The 16832-nt window shown below is 44.2% G+C and overlaps 1 protein-coding gene across 3 annotated transcripts in view; it reads left to right on the top strand.

Annotated features, from left to right (window-relative positions):
- FAM222B (family with sequence similarity 222 member B) overlaps positions 1-16832 on the top strand; it is a 36519-nt gene that overhangs the window by 8006 nt on the left and 11681 nt on the right. The window contains exon 1 of one of the 3 annotated variants that reach the window (XM_064677910.1): positions 6550-8242. The exons of the other annotated variants lie outside the window; for them this stretch is intronic. The gene's annotated coding sequence lies outside the window, so the exon portion shown is untranslated. Of the gene's footprint in view, positions 1-6549; positions 8243-16832 lie in introns of those variants that run through there. 3 annotated transcript variants of the gene reach the window in all.

The following is a 16832-nucleotide window of genomic DNA, read 5'->3' as shown; positions in this document are numbered from 1 at the left end:
TGCTCCTCCCTCAAAGGCTTTTATAAAACACTTTAGTAGAGCGTGATCAAATCCAGACAGCGGCACTAATTCTAAATAAGTGTTTGCTAAACAACATTAATGGATTTAAAATGTTTTTAGGAATAGTTATTAGTCCTTCAGTCTGGTATGGTGAAGGGAGTTTTGTCTCAATGGGGGGCTGCCATTTTAATGCTTCCTGGCAGGAGGCCTATTTTGATCATGCAAATTAGGTTGGAAAAAGTAGGCTAAGCCATTAAAAAGTAGGAGAGATCATGAAATTTTAAATTTTTAAGGTGACTGTTTTTCTAATTATTAACATTTTTGTTATCATCGTTTACGTATGTCACTTCATTTTCCGTAATTCTCATGTCCTCATCCCTTAACTCTGACAACCTCAGTGCCAGTTGCTCCTGCATCCACTGCTCAAAATGGAAGCTGTAGTCCATTGGCTATTATATTCCCAGCAAGGTGCTTGGAAATATTACCACACGATGTGTTTTGTTGTATAATTAGAAATGCGGATACTGCCTTTTTTCTTGCACCGTGATTAATTTTTTTCCTATTCCGTTAACATTAATAGGGACTGAAGGTTAAACTTGGCTTACATAAACTCTGGGTGTTTGCGGGATGCTCGTTGGCAAGGGGATTCATTCTGGAAGTGGGAAAGGGGCACATGTGTGCATGGGCAAGGGTTGGAGCCGGTGTCCAGAAGACTGGATCTCAGGTGGGAAGATGCTGGGATTTTCACCAGGGTCTCTTCAGGGGCTCGACCTTTCCCACCAGTTCCTGGCCGGGGGGACAGAGTAACCACAACACTGATGGAATGACATCCTGCTGGGATGTGGGGCAGAGCCCCCTGCAGCCTCTGAGGCACATGGATCCTGTGGCCACCATCCTGCAGGAGCACTGCAGCCCATCCCTCACATCCTGCTCCTCTGGGCAACGAGTGCATCGGCAAAATAAGTGTCTTGGTGCCTGCCGGCTTGTGAGCTTCATTTAATCCTATTAATTTTTAATAGAAAATGAATATTAAGCCAGCATATTTCGAACATGACTTTGCCTGTGCGCAGAAGGACCCTCAATTTGTGTTTGCTTTGAAGGGAAGGCTGTTGGATCCTACAGGAGCGAGACCCTCCTGGAGCAACGTGGGGCCTAGAGCGAGGGACGCGTCTTTGTAGGGCTGTCACCTTCAGCAAGCACAGCAGCAGTGCGCTGTTCCACCCCAGTGATCACAAGTGTTGGTTGGATTTCAAATGCCTGTCTCCAGAAGGGGTGTTGGTGTGCCGTGCTGCTTGGATAAACGGAGAGGAACTGGGGATTTCCAGCTGAAAGTCTGCAACAGGTGTATTGGTGTGACCCAACCGGAGTCTGGTGGAAAATGCCAACAGTTGAATGCCAATTTTACAAGGACTTCAGTAAATATTAATTTAAGTGATTTAGGGGTTCTGTTGTGCAAATAAAGCGTATTTTTAATCACTGTCTTGAGTAGGAGCTAATAGAAGAGAGTTGTGCTGAGGATGGAGAGCTCATACCCCACCACCCAACAGTGACTTTGCTACAGTTGATGTTCTGCAGCCTCCAAAACAGTAAACTCGAAACAGGAAGGTCGACTCTGCGAGCTGATGGTATCTTTGTCGTTAAGAGAGGTTCTGGGAAAGTAAACTGCATTCCTTAGCTCTTGCAACCCTTTTTAATTGTTTTTTCTCACAACCTTAGCCTGATCTTATCACCTAAGTAATTGTTGCATCATATTTGCTTTATTCTCTCTACTGGGAAGTCAGATAATTGCTTTATACCTTTTAATGGAAAGTGTTTGGGAAGCCTCTTACCTCTGGGATGTAGATGAGCAGTGCAGCAACTATTGCAAGGCTTGCATTTCTCCCCTTTTTCTGGAGCTGGATGGGAATGCAGTAGGAGAAGGCCTAGACGGCTGGCACCTTCTCTAGAATTGAGTAGCAGCCATGAAGTTACTCAGTGGTTTAGACCCCATCATAAAAGTAAAGCTGCCAGCTCTGCTGTGCCTCGTGTTTGGGTATATCTCATCTGTGGGAATATTCAGCCAGACTTTCCTTATGAAGTAGTATTGTAGGGTATTAATTATTCATAGTCAGTTTAATTCTTCTTTCTTGCATATTTAATTGTAATAGCATGCTGTATGTCACAGTGATTTCCCAGAAGAACTGTACACCAAAGGAAAACCATTCAGGTATATAGTCTTAAATACGCCCGTGCTAATCTTTGTTGTTTAATTTTGGAGCAGAATGGGATATTATCAGATGTTTCTTGCAGGGAAACAATTATGCAAAAACATGATTTGGCTTAATCTTTTCAGCTAAAGTTTTCAAGCTGAAATAGCTGGTTTGATTTTTCACTGATGACGTTTACGTTGTCTTGCTTATTTTATGAGGAAAAAATGCTTAATGGGAGGGAGGACGTGACTTTTGTTTTCTTCACTGAAGGGGGGGGAGCCTCTATCAGAGACTTTGGAAGTGTCAATCGATTCTTTGCAGAAGATGAAGGAAGGGAATAAGATTTTTATTGAGTTTTTTTCAGTGATCAGAATAGCAATGCCAAGTGCCTATGTGATTAAGGTTTTTTAAAATTTTTTATTTTAGCGACTAGGATGGGCTCTTAGTGCTCGACGTGAGAAAATATTGGAGGCACAGGAACTGCAAATGCATTCACAATTTGATTTGCATTGCCCTCCTTCCAGAGCTGTTTCACGCTTGTAAGGCATTTGGTGAAACCGAATCCCTCGAGTTTGGAGAGCAGGATTGTTCTCGGAGATTTACCGTAGGAGTTTAAACTTCTGAAAAATCTGTTTACAATGTGTCTGAACTGGAGGATAGAGGACACAGTAGAGACTGTTATCTGTTTACTGCTCAGATAAGGAGGTGGAATAGATTGCTGGCCTGTTTCTGAACTCTGCTTAATGAATGGTTGCTAGGCAAATTGCATCTCAATCAGCTTAATCCTCAAGATGTCATTTACAGGTCTGCTCTTTGTGAGGGCCAGAACCGTGCGCTTTCAAACTGCACAGGCCAGAAATTGCTAGCAAAGCAGCTTAGAATAGCTTGTTCAAAAATTCAGCGTACATGTGTTGCTGAGCTGCCCAATTTAAAGTGCCTGTTGTCGCAGGGCCGTCACTGCCTGGCCATGCGCGAGATGAGGCGCTCAGTGATAGACAGGAGGCAGCAGCATCCTTAGCACCCTTTCTGGATCAGCACAGCCCACACCACCACGTTTTGGCACTGGATTAACGTGAAGGAAAACGTTTCTAAATGGGGACTGCACTGCTGACGTGATGAAAGGTATTTCTGCTTTGGCTGAGTTTGCTCAGAGCTGGGTGTGATTTTGGGGTGTATATGTGGGACATGATTAACAGGTGGAAATGGGGAGGGGGTGTTACGTGGCACGGGACAGGAAGCTGGGGCTGGCCTTGGTGAGAGAGCTGTTAGCAGGAGAGGGCACGGGCTGGTTGCGTGAAGGTTTTATCCTGCCTCTGGAACATTGGACTTTCTCCCGCAGCATCAGGCGAGAGCCAATTAATTGCATATGCTGGCATGTGTGATGCCCACATGCATTAGGCTCATGGTTTAATCCAAAGGAAAAAGTTTCCTAACATAGTTAAGCTTTAACAGTCTCTTTGTAAAGAAAGATAACAAGATACTTGTTTTTATTGGTTTCCCATGACAGCGATTAATCTTCTTGTGGGCAGTGCATTTTCTTTGCATGGCTACACCTTCCTTTCCTTTGAAACACATCCTCTGAGTGCTGTGTGTCGTGACACCAAACACTGTAAAGGCAAACTGGAAAGGACTGGACTTGTTGAATGCAAAAGACATTTTAGAACTGTTCATGGTCACCGTGTGCTGATGTGAAATGTCCTTCACGTGACACGGTTGTTAAAAGTACAGGTGTAAGCCCAGTGTGTGAACTTTGCAGTGCTTGCATAGTTGGGATGTGTGCAGCTTTTGTGTTAGTTCAAAAATACTGTTTTTCAGGAAACATTAAAACGTTGAGAGCCTCTCCAAATAAACCATAAATAAAATATTCCACCTTAGTCACCAGCAAAATGACAGTGGTGCCTGCGACTTTACGCTGTGGATGGGAAGAGGGCTGTCGAACAGAAGACTTTGTGATCAGAGAGTGCTTTTCATGCAAATGAAGATTTTATTACATGCTGCTGAATCAGGGGCTTGTGTAGCGAGAACAGCACAGAAGTGATAAGATCACTTTGTCATAGCTTGAAATTTTGCCCAGCGTGTCTTTCAGATTGCTGAAACGGGCAAGAAACACTCTTGTTAAGGGCACAGCAGTAGCTGATACAATATTAGGGGGTGCAGGGCTCTTGTTTCGTGGTATGGTCTGCCTGCAGTGATCTGCCACGTGTCCACAGACCCGATTTCAAAGCAAGGAGGAACTGAAACCTGTAGGTGACTCTGAGTAGCAGCAAAGTTATAAACATGCCCATTCCTGATGAGATCCTGGTTCTGCTCTTGGCAAATGGGTCTGGAATCTCCTCTCTGCTGCAAGCCAGGAGCTGTTAGCATTGGTCAGAGCAGAGTTGTCCATCCTTTTGGCTGGGATAGCCTGTTGGCTGTTCCTGGGTCATGCAGGAGCTCTGCACATGCTGTGGAGCTGTGTTTTGCTGCAGAGGGCACCCATCCAGGACTGACTGCCTCTGCTGGCTTTCCTTTTGTATTCACTACCCGATATCGTCTTCCCGATGTCCTCCTTTCACGGTGAGAACCGGCTTGGTTTAATGAGGACTGTTGTTGCCAACAAGTGAATGGATATGTGTAGTGGAATAGGCACCCACATCTTCCCCTGCACATGGGTAGTGTTCAGCATCCTGACGTGACCTTGGAGAAAGTTCTCCAGCGTGTTACTTTCCCTCTTTATTTATCTCCTTTGCTGTGTAGCAGCTTTCCTTACAGGGGAGTGTCTGAGCTATTGGAAATCTGTCCTCTCTTCTCTTCCTCTCTCCAGAGACATTGTCAGCATAACACCCAAACTACTCAGATTGACGCCTGAATACTCTGCTTTTGCACAATCAGGAGGCATTCAGTGAAGTAGCAAGAGGAGAAGAAGTTTAAGATTTAGGACTGACATTTTCAATCCATAATCTTGAACAGTCTTGGTAAGGAAGGTCAGAGACTTTCTTCATATGGGATGCCCCTGTATGTGTGTGCCTGACATCCATCAGAATGTGTAGCACAGAGAAGAAACATTCTTAACAGCCATTGGATTTCAGAATGGGGCTGTTCATATTTCAGATTCTTATCTGAAGAGTCTAGGAGCAAAATCTAACCCTGCACGTTCCCGGAGAGTTTCAGAGCGGTAGGATGGAACCTTTTGCCTGTGTTTCTCATGCAAATTATGGTAAGGATTATTCAGTGTTTAAAATCTGGTTTATACTGGCTTCTGAATTTCATTTAAAATAAACATCTGGAGAGCTTTTTGATCTCCTGTGCAAGACTGTTGTCTGCCTCACTCGTTAAAATGACTTCTGCTTAATTTTTAGTGAAAGGCAAAGACCTAGACGGTTTAAGCCCAGAGGCAATCTAAATGGTTCACCTTCTGCAGTTAGAAATTTCCATGAGCCTGTCCAGCAAATACTTAAAATCCATGCTTTTAGGGAATGTGGCAGCAATAGGTACCTGTTTCTTCCATGCTGCAGTTTGGGATCTGCAGGTCTGCTACCTGTAGTGCCATTTGTACTTCTGCAGAGCCTTGTTCTCCTGGTGCCAAGCAGGTGTTGGACCGGATGCTCCGGTCAAGAATTATGGCCTTGTCCCTTTGCAGTTTGCAGTCCAAAGCCCTCCTTGGGAAGACTGCCACGGTTTGCCAGTATCCTGCAGTCAGAGCACTGGAACAGTGTCTCACAGGGGGTAATCAGTTATTTATTCAAGTAGCCATTACATTTGGGGTCTGTTTTCTGTGATTTGACAGGAGCTCACTCCTCACCACTGGAGACTGGAACCCTGTGCCCATGGGGAGTGCTGGGTGCTGCTTCCTCCAGCTTTCTGGCTTTGAAACAGGTTCCTGTTGCTCTTTGCAGAGCCTGAAGCAGCGGTCTGTGGAGGCAGTGTCTGCAGAGCAGCAGTGACTTTACCTCTTTGTTTTCTCTCTCTATTTATGTCTGTATGGGATCAGCTGGTCCCACATCATGTGTGAAGTAGTTAAATTTTACCCTCCATCTGTAAGATGTGATTTTTTCCCCCCCCTCCTTTCTAGTCTCTTTGATCAAATCAAACAAAAACGCAGCGCTTTCATTTCTAGTTTTATAGTTTCAAAGACAATCCCTTGACATGCTCGAGCAGTCTGGACCCGAGTCCTTTTTTTTCCTTAGTCCAAAGGCTCACTGCGTCTTGTGCCTTTCTCTGTATCAGCAGTTGCAATCTGCATTAGCTTTTATCTGCATCAAAAGACAAATGGAAGAGAGCAAGACCCTGCAGGAATGGGAAGCAGACTTACATGTGCAATGGAAATATGTAATCCTTACGTTCAGTCTGCCACATGGAGTACAGGCCAGTTTCTATACTGAAGTCTGTAGCCTATACTCCCAGAAATGTGAGTTTAGATTTTAGGCTTTGAAGGTTGGTTAATCCCCTCCAGTGGTTAATACCAACATAAAATGTTCTCTGATGTCAAACTTTTCCTCCCAAATGCTTTCTTTTTTTTTTCCCCCCCTCCTTTTTTTTGCATATGTCAACTATACAAAGCAGCGCTCAATTTGAGAAATTAGCATTCAAACCCTCTGTAAGCACTTTATTTTTGTCCGCTTTGTGAGCAGCTGAACACATGTCCAGGCTGAAATACGCTGAGCTGCTGCTTCCCGGCGCGCGTGCCAGCGCCGCCCGGCACGAGGAGCTCCCGGCCACGCAGGCGTGGGAGAATCTGGAACTTTGTCCGGTGTCCTGAAGAGGCACTCCTGACCTCCATCCCGGAAAAGCACATCTGCAAATCTCCTGCTCGACTGCATCCCAGGGGAGAAGATCCCAGTTAAGCCACACTGAATCATACCCAGCGAGACGAGCGCTCTGGTCGCTGTCATCCCGATCAAAATCCGAGCCGCATCCGATGGCATTCGGAATGTCGCGGTGCGCGTTCCTTTTTCAGAGGAGCGGTGCTTAAAGCAGAGTGTGTTTTCTCTCTGCGTTAAGGAGTCGGATTCAGCTGCTCAAAGGAAGTTGATAAATTGCTTTTCATTAAGTGTCTGAGCGCCAAGGGGTTCGGTGTGTGTTCCAAGGAAAAAATACATTAATTACAGCTTCTGTAGAGCATTTATCAATCACGTAGTTATAAACACTACTAATGCAGTTAATTGAAGGTGGAAGAATTTACCTTTTTGAATTTGTTGACTGTAGCAATTCCGTGACTGGAAAGACAAATTGGAAATGAAAATCAGGGGATACTTTTAGCGGGAGCTGCTCAGTGGAGGTCAGGGCTGTTAGAGGTGGGTTACTGGGAGCTCGGTACTCCTGCTGGCAGGTTTGTGCTGTGTCTGCTGTTGAGGTGCAGGTTGCAGTAGCAGTGTTTGTTCTCCTCTCACCCACGCAGCCACGTTGTGTTTGCCATGCAGAGGGATGTCTCACTGCCTGTGGTACAGTTACAGCTGCCTCTGTGTCCTGCTCGTACAATTTATTGCTCTCTGTGTGTTGGCTTTTTTTTTTTAAAGAAAAAGGCAAGTGCAGAGGAGGAAAGATGCACGAAAGCAGACAAAAATGCTCTGCTCACCTGTAGTCGGTAGAACTTACCATGAAAAAAGAAATCTTTTGTGAATGTAAACTTTGGGTAAAGGTGATGTGCTGGCAGCTGCTGGAGGAGTCAGGTGAGATAGTGCTGAAGTGTTTTATCAGGTCTGCACACAAAAACCTGTGGTGCTTGTGGTGTGAAGAGGTTTTGAAGGCATCTTGCACACTCGTATTGCTTCCCTTGTGGCTGTTTTGAACTGCCAGCTGGGAGATTGGCTGTTTTTCATGCTTCTCAGGAAAGCCCTGAGAGTAGCAGAGACTTTTTACAGTAGCTGATACTAATGCATTTCTTGTCCTTTCTTCTGTTGAGCTGTTACGAGGTGGCCTTTGAGTTTACTGGGAGATTGATAAGCACACTAGGTCTGTGTCAGGATGAGCCAGCGGGACACCAGCGCCTCGTTATGAAGGTTGACAGGAAAACACCACCCCAAGTGTCTGGTCCAGCTCTTTGGTATTCACCTGATGGCTTCTATTTTCAGCTGGTGGGTGTTTTGTACGTGTGTTGCAGCTTCTGTTTGAGGTTCTTAGAATGCTTTTCATCTTTGCAGCTGGCTGCACAGTATCTCTAGCTACAGAAGGAGGTCTTATCTTGCCCTTACAAAAGGTAAAATGTGTATCCAAGAGCTGATGTGTTCATGGTCTGGCAGGAAGCTCTGGCACTGTGCACAATCAGACAAATCTCCAGTTTTGGATCTTAAATCTATTTTTCACCCTTTGCTTTGTTAATGGGCTGTTAAAATTTCACCATAGGTGGGACTGTAATTCAGTAACTAGAGAGCTAAATACTAAACCAAACTGTCAGTGTGATTGTACAGGTCAAAATGGTTCACATGCATGACCAGTATAAACCAGAATCAACCCCCATGAGCCCGTGTTCACACACCACTGGCACACCTGGTCCAAAAGTGAGTCACTTCTGATTTTTATTCCTTAATATACAAGTTCAGTTCTTGTCTTATGTGAAGTCTAATGCATTCTGCCTCATCTTATTTGCAAATATTTCTCATTTTCAAGTGAATCTATTTTTAAAACAGGACTCCAAACATATTTTTCAATATGTAACAAATGTCTGGTTTGTTGTTTGTCTGTTGAATAGAGGTAAAATTTGTTCAAAGTTAGCTCTGAATTTTATTTTTTTTTTTATAATCAGCTTGTAATAAACAGGGGAAGATAGCTGCTTTCCTACCCGGGAACTGTCGTAATCTGTAACTTCTAACGATATTTTAGAAGGAAAAACTGTCATCCTTCTGTCATGTGCAGCCACAGGATTTCTGTAAGTCATGATTAAGACTTTAATTCTGGGCTTCTACAGAGTAAGTGTGGAATGAGAGAAGATAATGAAAATGGTGATCTCTGTGAAGCAGCCACTGGAGAGGGAACTGTTTCATGTTTCCTTTCCCCTTGGCCTAGGCAGCTGTTTACTGAACCTAAGCAAAACTTCCTTTTCAGATCTGGGAAGGCAGGAAAGCAGAGAGGGAGGAATTCTGCCCAAGAGTGGCATGAGGAAGCTCACAACTCTTGTGTGTCCTTTGTGGTGAAGTAAAGCCCAGAATTACAACCTTGTGCTTCTCCCACACATCGAACACGTAGGAAAGCTGCACATAACCCTGTTCCTCTGAGGATGTTGAGGTTATAACTGCAGGCTCCCTGCTACGGGAAAGGGGTCAGTGTGTATTTTGGTTTCTTATCACTTGAAGGCAGAAGGAAGTTGTATAGGAGGATGGAGAATGTCTGTTGGTGGGAATGTGTGGTGCCTCCTTTGGGGTATGTGTGAGCAGCATCCTGTAGTTTGGTAGAGGCTGGGCTGTTCTGGATTTGCCTTGGATGCAAGTCATCTCAGCTAACCTTAATTTTCCATCATGTTCACATGAGAACATGCACACTCGTGTCTGTAAGTCTGTTCCATATTTTATAGCAGCTGCTGTGATGTTATAGATGTTGCTCGAGCATGTAGGAAGAAATTTGGTTTAGTTTGCCCCGAGGATAATGGATGCTTTGGAGGGAGGAATATTTGTTTGTGCCTGACAGTATCTTGTTGAGGGAAATGGGATCTTTTGTGAATGTTACAGTGGTGGGTAGGGAGTCTGCTTAGCATTCTGAAAATAGAAATTTAGGCCTGATATCCTGGGCAAGTTATGATTTTAATGACAACATTGCGTTTACCTGGCCTGTGCTCTTAACTGCTGTTGTTCATCTGTAGCATCCTTTGCTCCCTTCCCAAAATGTCCATGGAACCATATGCACTCTGAAACACAGCTAAGATACATGCCAGGCTGCTTCTTCATCCTTGTTTCCCACCAGCAAAGCATTAAAAATTTGAAGTTGGAAGTTACCATATAAAAGGAGAAAGAAAATTAATTAAAGGTCAGAGTGCTTTAGTGTAGTGAAAATTGAGAGGAGGCAGATACAAAGTTATTCAAATTGCTTTTGACTTCAGGCAGGTCGATTTTCCTATTTCTTGCACGAGTTCCCATGGTAAAAGTAGTATCTCATCGGTCTCATAACTGACCACTAGTATATGTGTTTCAAGCACAGCCAGAAATCCTCCTTTGAAGCTTTGGCCAGGCCCTACAACCGTCCTGACTTGTCTTTTCTCCATCTTTCCTTCACCTCTGAAGTGGCCTGCACCACCTGGCAAGACCTACTTACGCCTGTATTGTCTGTCAGCTCCTGCCACGTTGCGGAATACAGAGTTAAATCTAAAAATACGCTTAAAAAGAGGTGAGGGCTTTGAGCAAAGTAAAGTAAGCCACTGATTTGGGTCATGAAAGGGAATTGATGTCACTGGTTCTCCCGTTGCAGCTTTCTTGAGCTGCGAAGTTCTGTTCTGAGCCTGAAAATGCAGAGGTGCAGTGGTGAGCAAAGTAGTGCTCCGGACAGGGAAGGGTGGTCTGGCTCCAGTTCTCCCCAGGAGACTGCCCAGATCGTGACCTTGTAAGCCTGATGAGAGAAGTCAAGGTGGTATTGAATGCCGTGCAGTTTCGTTTGTCTTCACAGTCTTCAGTGGTAGAAAACTGTCACCTGCTGCTGTCCTTTAAACAAAGAGCGACTGCGGCACCGGGTGATTAAATGCTTCATCCAAAATTCCGTCAGGAACCTGTGGTGAGCTGGATACTTCCCTCCATCTCTTCTGTCATAGGCTAGTCCATCATCAGGAGACCACTGTTCTAACATAAATCTGGTCAAAAAACCTTAAGCCCCTGTGAAAGGAGTCGTGTGCAATTTTTTGCCTGTTACAGAGTGGTTATGTGGCTTCAGTAATGTTTGTTAAGTGCTTTGATATGCTTTGGTGAAGGACAGAGTGTTAATAATTAAAATCGTAAAGAAGTTCTAACGTAGTATGGGGGATGACAACCGCTTTCTGGTCTGTTAGTTAACAAAAATGCAAAATATAAATGGACGAATCAGCAGGAATTGAGTTGAACGCTCCCTTCCCCCAGCCACCTGCATGGGCTGAGCACAGAAAGCAGCTAATTGTCTGCTCTGCTGCGGAGATGAAAGAAGCTGGTCCTACAACAGGAAAGGCTATTGAACTGCATGAAGGTGGTAAATTATCAGCACTGAAAACCTTTTGAGTTGGTATCTTTACGTGCTCAGAAAGTACCTTATTTGTACTGGTATTGACAGCGCTGATGAAACTGGCATCTCGTGACATGAGTCTTATGTTTCAGTCCCTGTAATTAAGAGGTCGGTAAAACTGAAACTTGTTTTATAAAACTACGCCATTGCCCTGTTTGGGTATAGTCGAAGGGTGTGTTTGGTGAGGACAGGCCCTGTTAATGGCTTTATCTTGGCCCAGCTAACGAGCTGTTTGCAGAACTGCTCTGATTTGCAATGGGCAGACTGTAAAGCAGCCTCGTGTTTGTCCATTTTCCTGCTAGCAGTTCCATTTGCAGAGTGCAGGCAGGAGCAGGCTTCTTGCCAGCAACAGCTTCATTCAGATTAGGGCTTTAGTTCAATTATGTCCAATTAACTTTTATTGCAGATAGCAGTGATAATTACTTGCAAGTCAATTTTTTGGCTGTGGTTATCCCAAGGCTAAAGTCTGAGCTTGATGGATTTTAATAACTGAAGTGACGTGTAGCTTTTCCTTCTTTTTTTCTTCTCCAGGCCTCAATTAGATGAAAGGTCAGAAGCTATGTAAAAATCCATCTTATGATTAAGGCCAACTGTTCTACTCTTCAGCAGATGCATGGTACTGTGTTTTAAAATAATCTCTTGGGACAGACCTAAAAAAAGGCTTTTTAAACTCTTCGGATCATAACCTTGAGCTCACTGCTGCTTTATCTGAAGAGTCAGTTTGATGGAGCTGATGCCACACCTGGCAATACCTGGAGCCGAGAGCCACTGCCTTGCCTTTTTTTACTGCACTGCATCCTGTTCCTAATTGCTCACCTAGAAGCCTTTAGTGGTAGCCCTTGGGCATGAGGAGTGTGATATGAACAATATTCCATTTAAGTGCTGTTATCCCAAAGCTGCTTCATTTTCTTCCCTGTTGAGCGTTGCCATCCCAGCTCCGAGAGAGGAGCAGAGCTGCATTTAAATTCTCTCTGCCTTCCCCACCAAACTAATTTTGTTGCCTGAGTAACATTATAAATGGAGGTCAGCCTAAAAGGTGACGTGGTGTACAAGCAAAATCATAGTTAATTAAACGGCAAGAAGCAAAAATTGATTTTGATCGAAACTGTTGCAGGGCTCTACAAAAGGTCCACCTGAATGCAGAAAGCCAAAGGTCCTGGGCTGGCAGGTGCTGACAGTGCACTCCCCGTGCTACAAAAAATGACTTTCCATTGTTCAGTTTCCTATTTATTTATCCCCAAGTACACTCCATGCTGTTGTGATTTATTGCCATTTCAGAGGACAACCTCTCTGCCCACTATTTTGCAGTTTTCCATTTATAAAGCATTAAGAGGATGTGATACCAGCTGGTGATGAATACAGTGCTAGTTTGGTAATTTTCTTCCAGGAAACGGTAAGATTTATCTCTGGCTCCTCAGCAGCCCTGGGAAAGGGCCATTCTGGTAAGTGCCCAAGAATAAAGGGGAGTTTTAGGGCTGGAAAAAGGCAGGAAGCCTGCAGGATCAGTCTAGACACTGTCAAGCAAGGCATGGCTGACTGGAAGGAGTTGTATTGAATGCTGAGGTTGGCAGGAGGGTTCAGTGTCTGCAGTTGACACGAACAAATCTTTGAAACCCCTAGATTTTAGGTTACTTTGGGAGAAGGAAAAGGAATGAGTCTCCTTGGTGTCGAGCAGCCTGCGGGGGGGTAAATGAGACACTGAGTTTCCCTTGGAGCATGAAAATTGGCCCGGATTCAATTATGTTTCCTGGCAAGCTCTTGCAGACATTTGTACCAAAGAAACTTCACAACCCCGAGTTAGTTTTTGTTGTTGCTTGCAGCATTTATAAGTGCTGAACTTGGCATGTGCCGCGTGCGCCCGGGGGGGGGGGGGGATTGCCGTAAATCCTGCCGGCGGCAATGGAACTGTGGCTGTGGAACTTCACGGGACTACCGTGGAACAAGGAGCAGAGGAGAAGCGAAGCGTATCAGCCAGCCACAAGCCTTTAACAACCTCTCACACGGCTTAGGGGGACCCCAGGGTGCTGGAAACTTGGAATAGTTTGGAGCTTTTCTTTTGTGTGTGGGTGGATGCTCCCCGCTTCTTCCTGGCCTCAGGCTTTGTGAAGGAGCCCGAAGTTAATCGTGGAATTTCAAACATGCGTGTTTACTTTCAGGAACCTAACTTTAAGACTATACCAGCTTGCTTTCGTCTAAACCAGCTCAGTTTCCCATATTTCACTGGCCAGGGATGGTTTGTGGGGAGTGTTTCCTTTGAGTTCTCACCCTGGAAGGCCTCTTGGGAGATTCAGAGGCTGGTGTATCTAAAAACTTGGCAATAACTACATATGTGGGCTGTTTATATAATGATAAAGCTGTGTTAGAGTGTTAGAAATTTCCTAGTAGTACTGAGTTGCTTTACACCTAGGTTTTACTCTAGGTTATAAAAGTAACCCCTGGCCTGAGAAACACTGGGTCTGGCAGAGGCAGTAAATACTAAAATGTTGAATATGAGTCAGAATATAATATATTTCTTCAAGTACAGAAAGGCAGTATCATGGTAAATTTTACTGGAACTGATTCCTAGCTCTGCAGGGAGGGTGTCCCTGGGCAGTGGGTGGAGGTGAGTCCTTCCATCCTACCTGGTGAGCCTTGTGGTGTGACACACTGTGCTGCCAGGACCAAAAAACACCCTGATGTGCAGGTAAGGCTGAACATAACAGTCATCATGAAATGTGCCAATTACCCCCAGATCCCAAGCACTGCAAATCCCTCTTAAGCTTAACATGCTTTGATTTAATTATTAATAAATCTTCGGAGAAAAAAAATCTGTTCACGTGTCTAAACCTGCTATTTTGTAGAGCGTCCTATGTGTGCTGTTAAGATTATATCCTGCAGCCATATTAGATTAAAATCACTTCAAAGAGGGGTATTTATTTATTTATTCCTATCTAATGATTGTTTTCCTCTGGAAATATACTTTATCTTCTTATATGCATATATGTTTTCAAGGCAGAGCTCATTGTGCTGTGTTTGGCAGTGTACAGAATCAGTTTAGAAACTTTTAAGGTTTTCACAGTTCACAGCCCTCCATTGCTGGGTGCCACAGGCTTGTAGGTCAGCTGTTGGCAGCTGATGGTTTAGATGATATGTTGGAGTTGTCTGTGCCAGCTTGTGCTCAGGAAGAGTCAGGTCAGAAAGTAGTAGTCGGGTGCTGAGTATCTCAGGGAATAAATGTTAATTAATTTCTAACCAAAAAAATGAATAAGGGACTTGTGAAGATATTTCAAATGCCTTTGTTTTCAAATACTGAGATCTCGATTTTGAAAACCTATATTGATTTCATAGAGAAGAAAATCTGAAGCAGGATTTTATTTATAATATGAAATTCAGCGATGGAGTTATGGTCAGCACTTCTGTATAAGTCTGAATTTCTTTCTTTAATGCTCAGCAGTGACCTAGATGTCATCAATTTGCTTACTGCAAATCAAGCTAAAAGAGCGATTTTATGCTTCTACTTAAAATTATTTTTGTAAGTCCAGTATTTCATTTAAAATTATTATTGCCACCCTAGTCTTTTATGAACCTTTGGCATTACCTAAAATGATTATCCGCCTGCGGGAACAACTTGCCTTTATAGCTCTCTCTAAAACATTGCTCTCAGTATTGGAGCTAAAGCTTCTGTAAATACATGTTTTGACCTTCAAGGAAACGCTGCTGTCATAGAACAGGAGCCTGGCTATTCTGAGGTGAATGCTGTGACCACTCTTAATCACTTGTTCTCTCTCCTAATGTGCCATTATCCTGTTTATTGCTGTGTGCGCCTCACTGGGGCACTTCAGCAAGAGGCTTTCTCAAAGCCTCACAGTGTTCAGGCTCTAATGAGCGTTAATGATGGAGCAGGTGAGCAAACCCTTCCCACATCTTGCTGTCAGAAATGCTGCTCCTTCAGTCAGAGAGCAGCGGTGCTCTTTCAGGGCTGCGCACAAACTTGCCATCAATCAAAACGAGCAGGGACGGGAAGGGATCCTGGGCTGGCGTCAGACATTGCTGGAGTAAAAGGTGGATGCTCAGGTGAATATGGGAATAGTGTGATCTGTTTTTCTGTCTACAGTGAATGCTCTTTAATTTTGTTTGTCTGCTTTTCACTGAGAAATAGGTCTTGTTTTTTGCCACTCTTCTGAAGTTGATGAAATGAGGAAAAAAGGAAAACACAATTATTATTTTTTTCTTGCTGACTGTGGGTGTTTCTGTTGCTTACTCAGGTAAAGCTCTGACAACTCACAGTGGTTTTGTCTTCTGATTAAAAGGAGCTGGATTCTTGTTTTGTCTTTTTGGTCTTGCTGGGCACGATTTGGGATGAGAAACTGCTGCCCACGGGCTGTTTGCAAAGTTTCACTGAACGTTGCATACTTACAGTCACGAATGAATCTCATCTATAAAGGTCGAGCAACTTTTCAGTCCCTCAAGCAATTCCTTGATGTTGTGGATGTGACAGGTCTTCAGTCATTGTTTCTGAGCATCTTCTGAAAGACTCCAAGAATTCCACCTCCTTCAGAGAGTCAGAAAAAGGTCCAGGTTTAGATTTATTTTACAAGGTTTTACAGCTGCATATTTTGGACTTCTGGCAGTGCAGATTGTTGCTGTCTCCTAGGAGTGAAGTGGAGAATGATACAGACTGGTTCTGTTTGTAGTTGCACTGTTGGGCCCTGCACCTTGGTGAGGTGGTTGTGAGTTTCTCACAGGACTGAGTTGGTGTTACTCTGTGTGGGTGAATGGGCAACAGCATGGAGTTGTCAAGCTGACATTCAGTGCCCAAGACTACTTTTGTTAGTCACAGTGGCACCCAACAGGCTCTCTCAGCCGCACTCAGTCAGCTTTTAAGAGCACTCGCTCAGTGAAGGTGCAGAACTTTTCATAAATTAATATTTGAATGAGATTTCTTGGCTGTTGGTTTAATCAACCTTTGCGTGTTGAACCGAGGAGATGCATAAACATGGAGCTAATGAACTGTACACAGTGAGTAATTGCTGTGCTGCAGGAAAGCTTTAAGTCTTTGCTGTTCACTCCATTGGTGCAAGTGTTCCACGGGTGGGCTGACTCGTGGTGGTGGTCTGAGGTGAGGTTTCAACTTAAAGTCTTCAAAATGTCCCTGCAGAACTCTGCTGTTGGAGGTTTCTGGAGCAGGAAGGTGGTGGTGCTGTCCAGGACACAGCGCTGATGGTTGTGTCAGTGTCATCCAAAGGCTTCACATTGTTTGTACCATCCTTGGCAGTGAGACTCTTTCAGAAGTGGCCTCTGAGAGATTTTGGCAGCCGTGCCTTCTCGTGTCAGGCTTGAGCTTTCTGCTTTGCCCCTTTAGATCTTTGAATGCCTCCCCAGTTGTGTTTTAATTGTGAAACTACGACTGAAATTAAATCAGCTTACAACTCTTGAATCTTTCAACTCTTCCCATATTTTGGAGGTCATATAACAAGTCCCAGCACCTTTTTAGGTGCTCCTTGGGTATTTTGC

Source organism: Pseudopipra pipra, chromosome 21 (genome assembly GCF_036250125.1).
Source record: "Pseudopipra pipra isolate bDixPip1 chromosome 21, bDixPip1.hap1, whole genome shotgun sequence".
Classification (NCBI taxonomy): Eukaryota; Metazoa; Chordata; class Aves; order Passeriformes; family Pipridae; genus Pseudopipra; species Pseudopipra pipra.
Note: the sequence above shows the minus strand (reverse complement) of the source record. Positions and strands in the feature narration are given on the sequence as shown.